Raw genomic sequence first — 18,660 nt, 5'->3', positions numbered from 1 at the left:
TTACTTCACATAATATATCATTGATTAGATCTTGTATGTCATATTTGATATTATCCCTGCAATAAAAAAGAAAATTATTGATTAAAAAACTGCATGGCTAGGGCGCAAGTTATAGTTACTTAAAATAACTCTAACTGCTGAATTTCCATTTTTTTTATGAGTACATTCAGAACCTAACTATAATGTCTCTGTAACCTTTGTTTTTCCAGTGAATACATATATATATTTATATATATATATATATATATATATATATATATATATATATATATATATATATATATATATATATATATATATATATATATAAAAATATTTTTTCCTGACAAATTTGGTGTATTTCTGTACAGTAGTTTCCACGCTATCGTTGTTCAAAATCCGTATGGTGAAAACGTTTTTTTGGGACCTCCCTTTTTTTCGTCCCCCTCAGACCGATGAGCCCAAAACTTTCCAGAAAGCTGCTGATCTGACTGGCAAATTGTTTGGAAAGTTTCTTGAAGATTCATTAAGCGGTGCCAAAGATATTGGCAAGTAAAAACACACTTTTTATATAGAAACTAGGTCCTAACTATAACTACCTAGTGGCGACCTCCACTAGGATATATATATATATATATATATATATATATATATATATATATATATATATATATATATATATATATATATAACTTTAATTTATCTTTCAATTGAAAAAGGATTTTTTGATTTGCCTATATCTTTGGTGCTGGATAAATCTTCACAAAAGTTTCCAAGAAATTCAGTGCCACTGCAGCTGCTGTCTGGAAAGTTTTGGGGTGATCCGTCAAGTGGGGGCTGAGAAAAATGGGGAGGTCCCAAAACTTGTTTTCACCATGTTCATTTCCATTGGGATTTTAAACACTACTACAGCCTGAACCGTTGGATGGATTTACACCAAATGTGGCAGAAAGCTTGTTCCTGAGCCACAAAGCACCCTTTTATTGTTTTGTGTAAATCTGTTCAATAGATTTCTACTTATTAAATGAAAACCAAATTTGTATACTGTATATATAGGGACGTGGATCCTCCTCAAATTCTTTTTGGACCCTCCGCAGATTTAGAGGAAAAGTAAGGCCCTGATTGGCTGGCCACAACTTGACAGAAAGGATGTGGCCACCATTTTGTTTCTTGCATTGCCTGGGAAGTGGGAGGTGGGGCACTGTAAAAACATATAGGGGGTCAGGATACCTTAAGGGGTCAGTTTATGGGCATTCTGACCCCATAGAACACATCACCTTATGGCCAATTTTTTTTCCATTTTCTTTTCCTTCGATCTGCAGATTAGAGGCTCCTCTTCAGATCCTCCTCGGTTCCGGTGGAAAAACAAGGCCCTGTTTGGCTGGCGCAACCTGGCAGAAATGTTATCGTGTGTTAAAAAAACAATAGAAATTCATTGAAAAAAATCAAAGGTTACAGGGTCATTATAGTTAAGCTGATGTTTTACCCATACAAAACCATAGAAATTCTGCAGTTATAGTTAAAGTTATACCTCTCTGAAGAAAGTATAACTCGTGCTAGAAAGTAACTTTGAGTTATAGTTTATAGTTAACATAAGTGTCAAATTGTACCTGACAGATCTGTTTGAGCCACATGTAACACTAGTGAGCTCGAAATGAAAAAACAAGGATGCTAGGTCAATTCTTGTGTATCCCCTGTCTGGGTGATGTAGGACACTGCCTTGGTCTACCAGAATTCTGTTTCCTAGTTTTATGTGGGTAAAGGGCCTACTTCAAACTGGATTTTAAAACGTACTCTACTACATAGCCACAGCCATCAGAGCCCATGTTTATTGTGGCTGAAGACGTTTCCCATCTTGAGAAGGCCCTGACACATTCCTTTGTGGGCCTGTTTGCAGTAATGGAAACAGGAACTAAAGAAAAAGTGGGTAGGATTTCCACCGGAAACATTTACCCCCATTGGTTATTATGTGCACAGGAGTCATCCTTGCCCACTAGCTAGTTCCAGGTATAAATATGGCACACCAAGGCACCACTTCAGACTGTCTGGACCAACGGAAGAATAGAAGTGGACTCAACCTGCTATTTGTCACCTTAAAAGAGCCCTGAAGGGCTGGTCCCCATCCCCTGTGTACCCACAACAAAGAAGTGGACTCCATGGTTCAGTTGCCTGACCTACTGTATATCTAGAGGGACACAACAAGCTGCACAAGGCCTCATCCTTAAAATTTCCAGTTATCACTGTCAACTAGAACTTTGACTAGATTTTGCCAGTGGTCTCAGTCTGACACCCTAAGGGTATTTAAGCCTCCAACCCCCCATCCACCCACCCCGAGGTACTAGAGGCCTTCCAGATGTACTGCTATGGTTGTTTGGGCACTAGAAGAAAGCTCAGAAACGTATTAATTGTCTTCCTCCAAACAAGTAGAACTTAGAAATGTCTTTGAAACTTTTTTGACTTTCAGACGTTTATTAGGACAAGTCCACTTGATATATCCATCGCTGTTGGCCTGAAATTGCACCTTACTTCTAGTCTACTGTGACTAGTGACTATATTTAGATCCCACTTTTTCTTTATGCTTTTACAAATATATTTTTACAAATTCATATCTCCAGTTCCCCTTCTTGGGTATTTGTTATTTTGGTGGCATTTTGTTCTTTACTGTTAGAAATGGTTATTTTTGGTTGGCAGTCAGGTTACCTCCTGTCCAAACAAGGACCCTCACTCTAGTCAAGGTAAAGAAAAATCACCCTCCGTTAACCCCTGCTCACCCCCTTGGTAGCTTGGCACAAGCAGGCAGGCTTAACCTCAGAAGCAATGTGTAAAGTATTTGCACCAATACACACAGTAATACAGTGAACCACTACAAAATGGACACCACACTAGTTTAGTAAAATAGGTCATATTTATCTAAATCAAACAATCCCAGAACAACAAAAATCCAATATACACAAGTCAAGATATGAATTTTGAAAAGAATAAGAGTCTTAATTCTTAGAAAACAGTAAGAATGTTGTTGTTACCTGGTTAGTATAAAAAATAAAGATGCATGGGCGAACGTGTGTCGAAAAATGCCAGCGAGGCGTCGATTTCTCACTCGCAAGTGAGACTTTGCGTCGTTCCTTCTCCGGTCAGCGTGCGTAGTTTCTTCTCTCCCGGAAGAGAGCAATGCGTTGATCCCCAGACGGGCATCTCGGGTCCAGGCAGGCTTTGCGTTGATTTTACACACGCATTGATGTTGCTTTGAAATCCTATCCCACGGTGTCAGGAAACCGTGCTGTGTGGTGCTTGCGGCTTTATCAGCAACCGCTAGCGGGTGTTGCACATCGTTTCTCCAGCCACAATGCATCTATCTCCCAGCCGCGATGCAGGTGGAGCGTAGATTTCAGCCATGAGGCCGGTGGCATGTAATTTATCAGCTGCTTTGTGGATGGTGCGTCAAAAGTTTCCCCAGACGGCTGTCTGTGCATGGATTTCTGTCCTTTTCCACCAGCTTCACCTTTGAAGGTGCCCAGAGCCAAGTTGTGGCACCACTTGGCAGGCCAGGAGTCTCAGCAGAGAGTCCAGGTGCTGGCAGAGAGAAGTCTTTGATGTCTCTGAGACTTCAACAACAGGAGGCAAGCTCAGTTCAAGCCCTTGGAGATTCTTCACCAGTGGGAAGTCACACAAAAGTCAGTCTTTGTACCCTCTCAGGTAGAGGCAGCTACTGAAGGCCAACCCAGCAAAGCACAGTCACAGACAAAGGGGCAATACTCCTCCTCCAGCTCTTCTCCGTGGCAGAGGTTCCTCTTGGTTCCAGAATTAATCTGATTTTTTAGGGGGTTTGGGTCGAATACCATACCCCTTTCTGCCTATGCAATAGGCATACTTCAAGGGGAAGTCTCTGTTGTTCACAAGATCCTGCTTTGCCCAGGGCCAAGACACACATCAGGGGGTTGGAGACTGCATTGTGAGAGAGCAGGCACAGCCCATTCAGGTGTAAGTGACCTCTCCTCCCTCCACTCTATCACAGATGGCTCATCAGGATATGCAGGCTACACCCCAGCTCCCTTTGTCTCACTGTCTAGAGGGAATTCATAAACAGCTCAACTGTCAAACTGACCTAGACAGGCAATTCACAAACAGGTAGAGTCACAGAATGGTTTACGCAACAAAATGCCTACTTTCTAAAGTGGCATTTTCAAACTAACAATCTAAAAACCAACTTCGATAAAAGATTTATTTTTAAATTGTGAGTTCATAGACCCTAATCTCCACATTTCCATCTGCTCCCAAAAGGAATCTACACTTGAAAGGCAGCCCCCGTCTTAACCTATGAGAGGGCTAGGCTTTGCCACAGTGAAGACTAAATTTAGCAGTATTACACTGTTACGAAACACATCAGTACATGCCCCACCTTTGACATACACTGCACCCTGCCCATGGGGCTACCTAGGGCCCATCTTAGGGGTGCCTTACATGTAGAAAAAGGGAAGGTTGAGGCCTGGCAAGTGGGTACACTTGCCAAGTCGAATTGGTAGTTGGAAACTGCAGACACTGCAGTGGCATGGCAGGTCTGAGCCATGTTTACAGGGCTACTAGTGTGGGTGGCACAACCAGTGCTGCAGGCCCACTAGTAGCATTTGATTTACAGGCCCTGGACACCTCTAGTGCACTTTAATAGGCACTTACTAGTAAATCAAATATGCCAATCATGGACAAGCCAATTTACACATTAAATGTATACCGGGAACACTTACACTTTAGCACTGGTCAGCAGTGGTAAAGTGTCCAGAGCAAACAAAACAGCACAAACAGAGTCCAGCACACAGAAACAACCTGGAAAGCAGAGACAAAAAGTTAGGGTAGACTACGCCAAGGATGCCAAGTGTAGCAATTATATTCTGCTCTTTTTAAGTTATGGTTCAGAGACACAGGCATAGATGTGCAAGCATAAACCACAACACCTTCGACAGGGGAAATCAGCATAGTGCAGACGTGTCTTTCCACAGGAGGAAATTCAGCACAGCATCTGCTAAGCTTTTTTAAGAACACACAATTAATACACAATAGAAGGTCCTGGAAGTTTTGTCCCATCAACACCCTCTGGACAGTCCAATTAGAAGATAATGGCTCTCATTCCAACATTGGTGGGCGGTATCCGACGTGCGCCGCCAATGCGGCCGCACTCCCTCGGTGGCCATTTGGAGATCCCCACTGGGCCAGTAGGTGGAAACCTGGTTTCCACTCGCCGGCCCAGCGGGGATGTCGGCCGCAACACGGTAGCCGGCTCCAAATGGAGCCGGCTGTGTTGCTGCGGTGCGACAGGTGCAGATATTGAAAAGCTCCATGGGGCCATGGCAGGGGGCCCCTGCACTGCCCATGCCAGAGGCATGGCAGTGCAGGGGCCCCCAGGGGCCCCACGACACCCCTTTCTGCCAGCCTTTTCATGGAGGTTCATACCGCCATGAAAAGGCTGGCAGGAGGGGGACTTGTAATCCCCTGGGCTGGCCTGGGGGATTACAACCGCCGGGACCAAAGTGGTGGGAAACCGCAGGTCCCGGCGGTGCGACCGCAGTGCTTCCGCCGCGGTCGTAATTCCAAGGAAAGCACATCCATCCACTACACGTCTGTAGCCAAGTTATTACTGAAATGTCTAATCTTGTAGTTCCCAACAATAAACAAAAATACTGTTCTAACTAATTAGTGCTTCTTGATAAGCACCGACAGAGGAAAGAAAAAAGTGATTTAGCAGTGCAGTTAATAAGAAACAGCTCAAATGGTTTTGTCCTAGTAACAGTCAGGCCAGTGATGAGAAAGGAAAAGGAAGTTAAATGAATACAGTTAACATTAGCAAATATATAGGTTATAGTTTGAATATATTACTGTGACTTTCATTATATATAAAACAGGCATCCATTAGCATGTTGATATATGCATTGCACACAGATTAAAATGTTATTACATATGCATGAATTTAGTGAATGAATGTGAAATGCACTAAATGTTGCTGTTCATAAGGCATTTGATTAATGAAATGATTTGCAATACACAGTTGCTATGGTCCTTGTGTGCCTTATCACAGCCTTAAGGCAGCCACCCAAAGGGCTGTTAGATGAGGTGAAGAATTCTCCGGTGGGACCCGAGGACAGAGAATGACAATTCGTAAATCTCATGTGAAGATATTCCATAGTTTTGCAAACTTGCACGTCTGGCGGAAAACATCCTTGATTCAATATAGCATTGAGACTTGTAGGACGGGAAGGGAGACAGTTATATCTGGGAACCTAAAAGGAGTGAGAGAGATTGGCCACAGGAGACAGGTAGGAGTAGTCAGTCTGAGTAAGTGTTCTTCAAACTTTTTAATGCCGCGCTCCCCCCAGTGTAAAAAAAAATCATCGGTCCCCTCTCCAAATTTTTCATTTTTTAAAAATTAAATTGATACTGTTTAAAATACGTCTAAACTTAACTAAACATGGCAGTTAAGTTCTGTTACCATTCTAAAAATGCAATAAAATATACGATGAAAGGTGGTGATGAGTTGAAATACAGGAGTTGTTTTTTAACCCCTTCCCTGTCAGGCCTTTTCCCCCTCAGGTGCCAGGCCTTTTTTTGGCTAGTTGCGGCAGGTCGCACTTAGGACCTCATAACTTTCTGTCCACATAAGCTACCCACGCCAAATTTGCGTCTTTTTTTTCCAACATCCTAGGGATTCAAGAGGTACTCAGAGTTTGTGGGTTCCCCTGAAGGAGATTGAGAAATTAAACAAATACAGCAAAAAATGGGAAAAAGGGCTGCAGAAGAAGCTTGTGATTTTTACCCTGAAAACGGCATCAAGAAAGGGTTTGCAGTGCTAAAATCACCATCTTCCCAGCTTTCAGGAACACGAAGACTTGAATCAGAAAACCACATTAAAAAAAAAAAAAAATGGCATTTTACTGGGACCTCATTTTTACAATTTTTTTGTGCTTTTAGCCTCCTTCCAGTTAGTGAGAGAAATGGGTGTGAAACCAATGCTGGATCCCAAAAAGCTAAACATTCATGAAAATGAAGACAACATTCTAAATTCTGCAAGGGTTCATTTGTGTAGATCCTACATGGTTTTCCTACAGAAAATAACAGCTGAAATAAAAAAATGTTGAAATTGAGGTGAAATAAAAAGACATTTTTCTCCACGTTTTATTCTGTAACTTTTTCCTTTGGTGTCAGATTTTCAAAAGTAATATACTGTTACATCTGCTGGACTGTTCTGGTTGTGGGGATATATTGGGCTTGTAGATTCATCAAGAACCCTAGGTTTCCAGAGCCAATAAAGGAGCTGCACCTTGCAATGGGTTTTCCTTGTATACCTGGTCTACAGCAATTCATTTGGTGAAATATAAAAAGTGAAAAATAGGTATCAAGGAAACCTTTGTATTTCCACAATGGGCACAAGATAAGGTGTTGAGAAGCAGTGGTTATTTGGACATCTCTGAATTCCAGGGTCCCCATACTAGCATGTCAATGTCAGGGCATTTCTCAAAATGTCGTCTTTTTTACACACTGTCTTACATTTGGAAGGAAAAGAAAAAATTTAGAGAAAGACATGGGGCAATAACACTTGTTTTGCTATTCTTTGTTCCCCTAAGTCTCCTGATAAAAATGGCACCTCACTTGCGTGGGTAGGCCTAATGCCCACGACAGGAAACGCAACATGGACACATTAAATTTTTACATTGAAATCTGACGTTTTTTGGAAAGTACCTGGCTGTGGATTTTGGCCTTTAGCTCAACCGCCACCTAGGGAAGCCTAGCAAACCTATACATTTTTGAAAACTAGACGCCTAGAGGAATTCAGAATGGGGTGATTTGTGGGGCTCTCACCAGGTTCTGTTACCCAGAATCCTTTGCAAACATCAACATTTGGCCAAAAAAACACTTTTTCCTCACATTTCGGTGACAGAAAGTTCTGGAATCTGAGAGAAGCTACAAATTTCCTCCCACCCAGTGTTCCCCCAAGTCTCTGATAAAAATGGTACCTCACTTGTGTGGGTAGACCTAGTGCCTGCGACTGAAAATGCCCCAAAACACAATGTGGCCACATCACATTTTCCCAAAGAAAACAGAGCTGTTTTTTCCAAAGTGCCTAGCAAGAACTAAAAATCCATTCCTAGACACATTGCAAAAAAAGGTTCAGTTTTCAGTGGGAAAAGGTGATGTGTCTACGATGCGTTTTGGGCTGAATGCTGTAGCCAGCACTAAGCTTACCTACACAAGTGAGGTACAATTTTTCTCACAAGACTTGGGGAAATGCTGGGTGGAAGCAGGTTTGTGGCTCTTGGCAGATTCCAGAATTTTCCATTACAGACCTTTAAATAAAAAGGTTTTTTTTAGTCAAAGTTTGAGGTTTGAAAAGGATTATTGGTAGCACAACCTAGTGAGAAACATGCAAGTCACCCCAACCTGGAATCCTCTGGTGTCTCATTTTCAAGAATTTATAGATTTGCTGGGCTTCCTTGGGTACTAGCTGAGCCAGGCCCCAAATCTACAGCTAGGTACATTGCAAAAAAAAAAGGTCTGTTTTTCAGTGGAAAAATGTGATGTATCCACATTGTGTTTTGGGCCGTTTGATATTGCAAGCACTAAGCCTACGCACATGAGTAAGGTACCATTTTTATAAGAACACTTCGGGGAAGGAGGTTTATAGCTCCCTTCAGATTCCAGAACTTTCCACCCCAAAAGTGTGAGGAAAAAATGTTTTAGCCAAACACCCCTGCCTCTGTAGCAGCCCTCCACCCCCGCAAGCTGGGACATCCAGCAAAGAATCCAGGAGATGGCTCGACACACACCACTGCCAGCAAGTGACCTCTTCCTAAGGGGCCTCCTTTGTGTGCCACGCATTTGCTCTGTTGACTGATCCTGAATGTTGGAAAGTGGATTATTGGTATGGGCAGGTAAGTACCTACACTTTGCAGTAGGCCACTAAACCCCACTAAGTCCAGTCAGGTCTCAATAAATGAATCGCCGCTCAACCCTTGGTCGTTTGGCAGTGAGCCACAAGACTTAGCTTAGGAGACAGGTGTGTAAAGAATTTAAAAATCACAAAACAGTAAATAAGTAAAATACAAAACACAATAAAATTCCAACACCAATTTATAAACATAGAGTATATCTTCATCTTTAAAATGACACCAAAATGATTCAAATCAAATAAGGGCAACCGGAGATATGAATTTTTAAAGAATTAATGTTTTCTAGCGCATAGAAACTGAAAGTGCCAATTTAGTCATCTGGTCACACTAGACTACGGCAGAGTCAAAGGTTGAGGCGAACCTCGATGGAGCCCTGCTCGACTACAGCAAGCAGGAGACCTCGGTCTAAAGTTTACCTTCGGACTTGGGGCCTTCTTAGGAGTTCGGTGGATGGTTTTGCCCGTCCGTCAGGCTTCCGGCTGGGAGGTTGCCGCTATAGAGGCTACCTACGCTCAAGGCCCATTGCGAGTTTCCGCTAGTTCAATGGAAACCTAGCGGGAAACACCTTACAGCATTGTCCCTGGCTTGTAATTGATCTGGCTGCAATGCTGTATGATGCAGGGTGCCCAAGCATCCTCACAATGTTCACGGTCTCCAAACCAGACAGTGAACATTGTGAGAGTGCTGGCTAAATGGGGCCCAGCACTGCCTGATCCAAGTGCAGGGGCCCCCTTGATTCCCCTTTCCCTTATTCTCTGCCAGCCTTTTCATAATGTTTTTACTGCCTTGAAATTTCTGGCGGAGAATGAAGTTGTAATCCCCAGTGCAGCACTGCAAGCAGCGCTGCCCTGGCGAATTGGGCTGCGGCACGACTGTTGTGGTCATTATGTGGCACTAGGAACGTCGCATTGGCAGCGGTCCAAATGCAATTCGGCGGTCCGAATGCCACTGCGAGTCTGGCGGTCAAGAGACTGCCAGACTCGTAATGACCACCTTAGTCTTTTTCTTGAAGATTTTGTTCAGCGGGACAAAGTTGTTGTATAGCTATTTAGCCATGCTTTAGTCATGTTGTTTTAGCTTACTAGGCCTGTCGTGCATTTTAATTGAGTTACATTTTATTCAGCATTGCTTTATTTTTATAGGAATGGCCACATTTGCGGTGCTGTTTTCTTTTCCTTATCTCATTGTACTTTCACCTGGGATAGCATCACATTCTTTGTGCTTTCTCCAAGGCCACATTCAAATAGGGTTGCCGACAAACGTGGTATGCTGTGTCTCAAACATTCACAGAAAACACACACTCATTCCAGCCAGATGACCACAACTGTATGCTGATTGCTTATTGCTCTGCTGCAGCTATTTGCTTAGACGGCCAGACCCCTGATCCACATGGGGATGGTGTCTCTCTAGACGACAGGCTTCTTCCTCCAGGTATGAGGGATGATGTATTCCCAAGGGGAAACCCGAATGGTAGATTAGGCTTATTACACTGTGCTCAAACATAGTATAGGTAGGAGAAATATATATATCACTCCTAGTGACAGTATGGTAGGATTGTTCTTGTGTTTTACTCTGTTAGGCACTTGCTTGCATTTATTGTGTTTTATAATCCTAGTTATTGCAATACATGCCTTTTTATCTAAGATGCAGTTACTTCAATAAATCCTTATTGAACTATATTCTGCCTCTGTTGTCTTTGCCTGTATGAGACTTTCTGTAACTGAGAGAAAGGGATGGGATCTGATCGACCACGATTCCCCTGAGGAGTCTTCCTTGTAATGTGCCCAGTTGCCACAATCATCTTGGGCAGAGATGAGGCGCTGATAGTTAGCCGGAGAACTCGGATTAGGCTGACAGGCGTCATGTGGTGTGGAATCATACTTAGTACCCACAATCCATATAATCCTGTCTCCCAAATCCAGTAGCCTCATTATCATAATGAGAACCTATGCGATAAAGTTACCTATCCAATCCGACCTCCCTGAGCACTCTTTGGATACGCATCGCAGGTATCTCGGTGAAGAATTCTACCTTCGGACGTAGATGATTTTTCAGGACGGAAATCTTCGTTCGGGCCAAAGCTGAATCTTGATCCGATGTCCATGGCGCCCTCCTTGGATACACTGCATGGGAAGATATGGTCAACTTTGTACGTTCGTTCTTTGTCACTTTTTTGGAGCTTTTTCTCTCCGACATTAGGCGACCCTCCACAGCAAGGCAATTTTAAGTCAACGTTGTCGGATTGCCTTTCGAGGAGTCCCTGGTGAAATCCTGGAAGTCTGGGGCTCTGGAGCTTTTCAGTGGGACAAACCTGCAAGTCAGGAAGTCTTCTGGATCTTCTTAGAGAGTGTCTTTGAAGATCCTATAGGAGGCTACAGTCCACCCCAAGGTTCCAGAAGATCTGAGTTGCTCCTTGAAGGCTAGGACTCCAACTCTCAGAATGTACCTGGTTTAAGTCCAAAAATGACTACTAGCCACTGGTGAGCTGGTCAGTTCTTTCAGGATTTCATGCAGGGGACTCCTGTTAGCTATTTTTCACCCGTAGCAAACAGGAAGTCCCTTTTTGAACCAGTTGAAGACAGGCAATGTCCTTTCAGTGGTGAAGCCCAAGTGTGCAGCTGGTGCAGTCCTTCAAAGTACAGTGTCCAGGTGCAGGTCAGGAGTCCAGCAGGGTAGTCCTTCTTCTAATGTTGTTCCTTGTAGGGACCTGATGTGTGGGTACAGCTCTGACAAATTTCTCCTTGCTCCAGGGGTGCAACTGTCCAATCACAGGCAGGCCACTACCTTTTTGGATGACCACTTCCTGGGAAGTGTGGCAAAAATCAATCCCCAGAAGGAACATTCCTTAAAAATCCAAAATGGTAGAAACTGAAGTTTGGAGGTTAGGTCTGGCTGAGCTCACCCACTGGTGTGGCTAAAAATCCTTAACACACCCCGCTCCTAATCTAATCCAGAGTGCACCTGGTTGTCTGGGTTTGTAGGAAATGGGGTAGGTCCTGAGTTGCTCCAAATGTCCTTCCCTCCTTTGAAGACCAGTTTGTCTGCTTTCCCCCATTGTGTTTCATCATCTGCTGAGGCAGACCTCCTCTCCCAGGCACTTCCTTTGTGTTCAGCCCAGGCCGCTTCACACCTCATCAAGGCATCCTGGCCATGCTGCCAGGGGCTGGCTAATCAGAGAAGGGCACTACACTACAGGGCTGAAAATTGTAACTTTTAGGATGTGTTCTAAAACTCTTTCCCTGAACTAGTTATATTCAATCCAACAATGGCAAGTTGTTGTGTTCATTATAACAATCAGTTTGAGACCAAACTTGCCATATCTAGCTCCTTTGGAGACTTCATTAATTAAAGTAAAGGCCTCCCCATTTTAGTCTATTGTGGTATCTACTCAGTTGATTTCACCCACCATGACTGACCCCTTCACTTTCCTTTTAAGTTCATGTCCATCCACAAATTATGTTTTGTACCAGCATTGTAAAAATTCACCCATCACAAACTTGTTGTCTGCTTGCTTCATTTCCACTAATTGCTATGTAGAGATGTAAGACTATGTGAACCATATGATGAGGACACAAGCTAATTGTGCAAGGAGGGATATGTCACAGGTACACAGTGGCCAGCTCAGGACCGTAATCATTACATACCAACACATTAGCACAAGTGCCTGGTCACACAACTATGTTTAATTTCAGAGAAAACACATAGGCTGTCCATATGTCTGGACTTCTACAAACAAGAATGTGTAACTCATACTAAGTTATAGTACATATGCCAAGGTACAAGCACCCAGACGACGGAAGAGAGGGATTTGCCCGACATTGACCCGTAGAATAGGCAAACATGGAAGTGGATGATGTCACCAGCTTGCGCCTTATCACATACCACACCAAAGTTTTCCAACACCACATCGTCCCAGATACAGACAGATGGAAGTGCAACAGTCCCTGACCACAGGCCCTTTTTGATCCAGTTACCTTTCATCTGGTGGTATGAAACACACACATGTCAATGGTGTGACCCATGCACTGTGGCCTGCAATGTTGAAACACATCGACAGCCACATAACGGCCATGCAAAAAATGTTTAGTCAATGTAAAGGTAAATAATCTGTTTGCAATCTATGACTAAATGTGTCATCCCCATATGATGACACACATGATGTAAGTGGCCCATCAACAGCACAAACCGAAAGTCTAATGGCTACTTCTGACCTTCCACCCAGATACTCTGCAAGCTGTCTTGGCACAGCTCTTTAACACCCAAACTAAGTGACAAACATCACCTGGAACAATTGCAAATAACAGCTGGTGGTAGTAGTGATAAAAAATGCACATCCTAAATCACACTGTGTCCGGGGGCAAAAAAAACAATAAACAAAGTCAATGAACAGGTGCTAAAATGCTTTAGGTTTCCTACCAACCAAGAAACCTAACATATACATTAAATAGCGATAGTACCACAGCACTTAACGTACAAGCCCATTCATTACAGTATGTGCACAAAGGAAGTCCGTCGGTACTACAGTATCCGAAACAGAGGACCTTATTCAGTGTCAGTGCAATCCAAAATACATTTCCAAAGGACAAGCAAAACAGATAACACATGTTCCTTCACTGGAACTTGACTTTTCAATGCTGTAAACACAATTATATATACAATCAAGTTAGCAGAATTTTGACAAACTCATGTCCTATGACAGCAGACAGACTGCCAAAAAGGTATAAGTCTAAAAAAGGATCCATCACCAAACCTATGCAAGTAGAGTAACCTAAGGTGCAGAGCATCCAATTTGGAGTGAAAAAGCAGAAAGTATAAATATCATCCGATGGAAAAACCATAATTAAATAGAAAATTGTCAAAGGAAAGGTCACCAAACAATCCAGTGTAACATAGTGCAATCATACAATCATGACAGAAAACATGAACCCTAAGCGATAAACCTGGGAAACAATACTTGCCTAAATGATCAGTCAAATGTGAACAGTACCGAAAACTTGTAGTCCTAGCATCCGTGTCACAAAATACAATAAAAACAAATTGTTACTGCCAAAACAAGAAAGCACAGTGCAGAAATCATGACAATAGAATTTAAGGGAAAACCTCCCATGGTAAACAAATAATTATTTTGTATCAGATCTAAAATACTGACCTAAGCAGTCCTGTAAATACAATCCTTGAAATCAAATGTTGTGAAGGAGTTCAGTAATTACAATAACATATCAGAAAAGTGAAGAATCGCTCCTTATTCCGATCTGTAAGTAAAAAATAAAGAACAAGTAATGGCATGGACAAACCAAACAAAACAGCGCAAAGCCCCTAAAAATGAACCACAATCCATCCGTATGACAATTAGTCACACGTGTTGTATTTATTTATTTGAGTTCATTCGGTCTAGAAATCTAGGCCATTTAAAATAACAGAGATAACAAACATACATGATAAATAGTAATCAGGACAGTATTAGAATCAGATCAACAAGACTAGATATTTGATTGTAGATAAAAAGTACAATAAATAAGACATGGGTTAAAATATTAAGAGAGAAAGGATAAAAACTAGGATATAAAATTCTGTCTAACATACCAATGTGTGCAAGTGTTTCCCCGTAGGACCTGGTCCTCATCAATCCTCATATAGGGGGCAACAGGTTCCTGCTAAGAAATTTCTACTGATACTACTAAAAAATACCAGCTGGGACTCCTTCTGTCGACTAATGTCAAGATGGCTCACATGCCCATTAAAACAATAAGCCTACGCCGGATGTACCAGGCCTCCTCTAAAAATTTGGTAACTGTAATAGCTACCACGGAGGATGTGTCGTATGTACAGATTCTGGTGGCGTTTGCTCTATCATTTAATGACATATTTTTGCAGAGGGGAATGATCCACCTCCCTCTGGGGCTCTTATACAAAGGGCAAAAAAATAGTATGTGCTCTATTGTTTCTTTACGATTTTGGCAAGAGATACATCTATCATTTGAAACGATGTTAGAGGACCAGTGAGCCGTAAAACCATTGATAGGCAGTGTACCATATCTTAGTTGAAGATATAAAGCACGGGCGTACGGAGGCATGGGAAGGTTCAAGAAGTTCTCAGGCCAGGGCTCGTGCTTAAGTTGGAGAAATTCCATTGTTAGCCTGCCCGCCCCTTTTTGATGCAAGGAGTCTTCATTAACTTTCTCCCAATATCTTTTAGTAACAAGTTTCCTTGCATTATCGGGGATTTGCTCCGGATATTTCCAGTAGGAAGGAAAACCTATTTTGACCCAGGCAGATTTAATTTCCTTCAGCCATGGAATTTTCTCCAGTGCCTGAGGGGTGGCTATGAGCTCTCTTATGGCCAGCCTGTATGGTTCGAGTTCAACAGATTTCCATAAACGAATCCAATAGGAAAGAGGCCTTAGGGCTGCAGTGGTTTTAATACTGTTTAAACCTAGGTCTAGCCTTAAAGGGGTCATTGGTGAGCCCATACCTAGGCGGGCGATCTGTCTAAGAAAATGGTTTTCCTTGGTTTGCAGGATATCAAGGTTTTTGTGGGACCCCCAAAGTTCCGCTCCATAAAGGGCCGCTGCTCTGATTTGGACATTGTAAATCTCTGCAAGTATGTTCAAGGGGGGGCTCGGAGCCTTTCTCGATCTACGGACAAGGGCCCCACCTCTCTGGCTTATAATGAGAGCCCCTTTGTCAAGGGCTGCCTTCCATTTGCCTGTGGTCGATAATCTGAAACCCAAGTAGTCAAACTCTTCTACTTTCTCCAAAGGGATCGAGTTCATTTCTATGCTAGCACATGATCGTTTCTTGGAGGTACTATATATCATGAGTTTTGTTTTCTTAATGTTTATGTCCAGACCATAATCACTACAAAAAACACAAAATTGGTTGATCAGGTTTTGGATTCCCATTGGCGATTTAGATATCAAAATTGTATCATCTGCATATAGCAGACACGGGATTTTTTTCCCAACCAATTTAGGTGAATCATTTATACAGTTCTCTAAGTAGTGAATGCAATTGTTGATATATAGCAGAAAAAGAGTGGGTGCCAGGACACATCCCTGTCTAACACCTTTTTTAATAGCTACGGGGTCAGTCAGCTCGCCCCCCTGGCCACATCTAATTTGAGCAAAGGTATCTTCATGCAGTTGAGCAATGAGTTTCAGGAGACCAGATGGCACTCCCATGTTAGATAATGTTGACCACAGCAGGTTCCTGGGGATCAAATCGAATGCGGCTCTGAGGTCTATGAAGACCACGTAAAGATTGCCCCTCCCCAGGTCAACGTTCTACCATTTTATTGACATGAATCTTAGGGCTTGGTCAACTGTACTCACTGCAGGTCTAAAACCTGCTTGTAGGTCAGAGAGAGCTTCGGACTCCATAATCCATTCCTCGAGATGGAACAGAAGATGCTTTGCATAGATTTTCTGGGAGTTATCAAGGAGACTAATCGGACGATAGTTGGCAGGGATGCTCGGATTTCCTTTTTTGAAAATGGGTACTATTTCAGCCCCTTTCCAAGTGGGTGGAACGGGGGCCCCTGCTGCAATAGCAGTGCTGATAAGGTTGAGGTATGGTGCCCATATGTCTGGTCTTGATTTGTATAGATCGCCTGGAATCTTATCTGGGCCAGGGGCCTTTCCCCATTTCAGTGAGTCTATTGCTGCTCTTGTTTCGATTAGAGAGAATGAGATCGAGGTGGTCTCTTGGTTTATTGAGGCATCGGGGGCCCACAGGGATGCTTCAGAGGGCCCTTCGTATAGTTGCCCAAAGTGCTCTACCCATGATACTGAGGGGATTGAAGAACCAGGTGCGGCAGGGGAATTGCTACAATCATCAGTTATTAGTTTCCAGAACCTAGATGTATCATTGGATTTAGCAGTCTCCAAAATAGTAACCCATCTGGCCTCTTCCCAACTTCTGCGTGCCTTAGAACATTCCTTCTTATAAACTTTTCTGGCTGTTTTTAACAGCTCAACATGGCCATCTTTTATTGCTTCCAGGAGAGACAGTTGTGCTTCTCTGCAACAATTGTCAAACCAAGGAGCGCAGTGCTTTTTGTTAGAATTATTAAGAATTTTTTTTGTAAAGAGATGCTTTAAAGATTGGAACAGGTCAGTGTGGGCTGCTAAGACTTTGTCACCCTCCCCATTCTCATTTAGCCAGATCATGCACTCCATCTGGTTGGCAAGCAGGTTGTAAATAGGTGCCAGATATTTAGGGGAAGAACTAATAGATTCCCATTTTAGGTTGCGTCTGTTATTAGTTAGAGCCAGCTGGAAGACATGACTCTTGGAGTAGGGCACATTGAACGAAGGAAAAAGTCCTCTGGTCGATAAAATCAACGTGTCATGATCATTCTCAATTTGCTTTTGGACCCTCATATCGAACATGTGGCTCCACAGTCGGATGTCAAGAAGTATATAATCAATGCGACTGCTGAGCCTTCCGCGCCTAAAGGTAGCTTGCAAATTTACATCCGAGCGCGAGCGACCATTACAGGCTCGGAGGCAATGGGCTAGTGTGATATCGGCCAGTAAGCGCGCAGATTTGTTCAGCCTTGGTTTTTTGTTGGAGACTAGCTGAGGGATGCCCCAACACGTGTTGTATAAATATCCTAATATTAGTGTGAGAAAGAAGTGACTATGTAGAAGTGCAACCCTAGATGCATGCCTGTAACTAAGTCTCCATTAGCACAAAAACAATATCAATGTGACCCGCTTACCCGGTTCCCCTTAGTAAGAGGGTGCAACCGGTAAAGAACCATAAAACTAACAAACAACACAATACATATTAGATAAATAGCAATACATTTTACGTCAAAATCAAAGTGTGGTTGATGCAAATGTTTATCTATTAAAGGCAATGGTAAGCCCACACTGCTGTCGCATAGGCTCTCATTATTCTAATGAGTCTACTGGATTTTGAGCAGCAAGATCATCCACAGTGTGGGAGACTGAGTCTGAACCACGGTGGATGACACTCGTCGCTCTAAATCTGGGCTTTGCTCCGGCTAACTAGCAGTGCCTCATCTCTCCCAAGAGGTAGAGACGATTGGGCAGCCGAGCGCATGACATATTGGTACTTCTCAGGGAAGTCGTGGTCACTCAGGTCACAACTGGTTCTCTCATACACAGTACGGTCTCATATATAAATGACAATAAAAGCAGTATAAGTTTTAGAACTCCCTTGCAGTGGAGTTGGACAATGTTCCCATTGCGTGTAATTAAATATCTTTTTGGGACTACTCGCTCTATGTATGAAGTGGTGCCCATAATAATTATAGCAAAACATATCACCATAATTTTCTTTGAATTGGTAAACATCTTCGTTTTCAAAGACAGTATATTATTGTAATTCTGCCATCATAGAATCAACTGTTTTCATGTCCCAGTCATCAGATACAATGCCTGGTATCACCATATCATTCAATGATAATTTTAACACATACAGTATTTGAATAATTTCCGTGGGACCATATATATCGAACATTACTTTGTCCCAAACAATCCCATCAGGAATTGGCACTGCGGAAATGTTCATAAAGGATAAGTCTCTTCGGACCTTATGTGATGAAAAATGTGGTTTCAAAACCTCCTCCACCTGTCCAACCGCTGATCTCTCGGGAAGAAAATGACCATGTATTAATAAGAAAAAGGTAATAACAAACCCAATCCAAAGTAAAAAGGCTAGGACAGTCAAAGAGAGCCATACATAGTTCCATGGAAAAATAAAGTATGTTTCTTTAAGCCAC

The sequence above is a fragment of the Pleurodeles waltl genome, chromosome 3_1 (genome assembly GCF_031143425.1).
Source record: "Pleurodeles waltl isolate 20211129_DDA chromosome 3_1, aPleWal1.hap1.20221129, whole genome shotgun sequence".
In the NCBI taxonomy this organism is placed as follows: Eukaryota; Metazoa; Chordata; class Amphibia; order Caudata; family Salamandridae; genus Pleurodeles; species Pleurodeles waltl.
The sequence above is the reverse complement of the archived record's forward strand: the minus strand, read 5'-3'. Positions refer to the sequence as shown.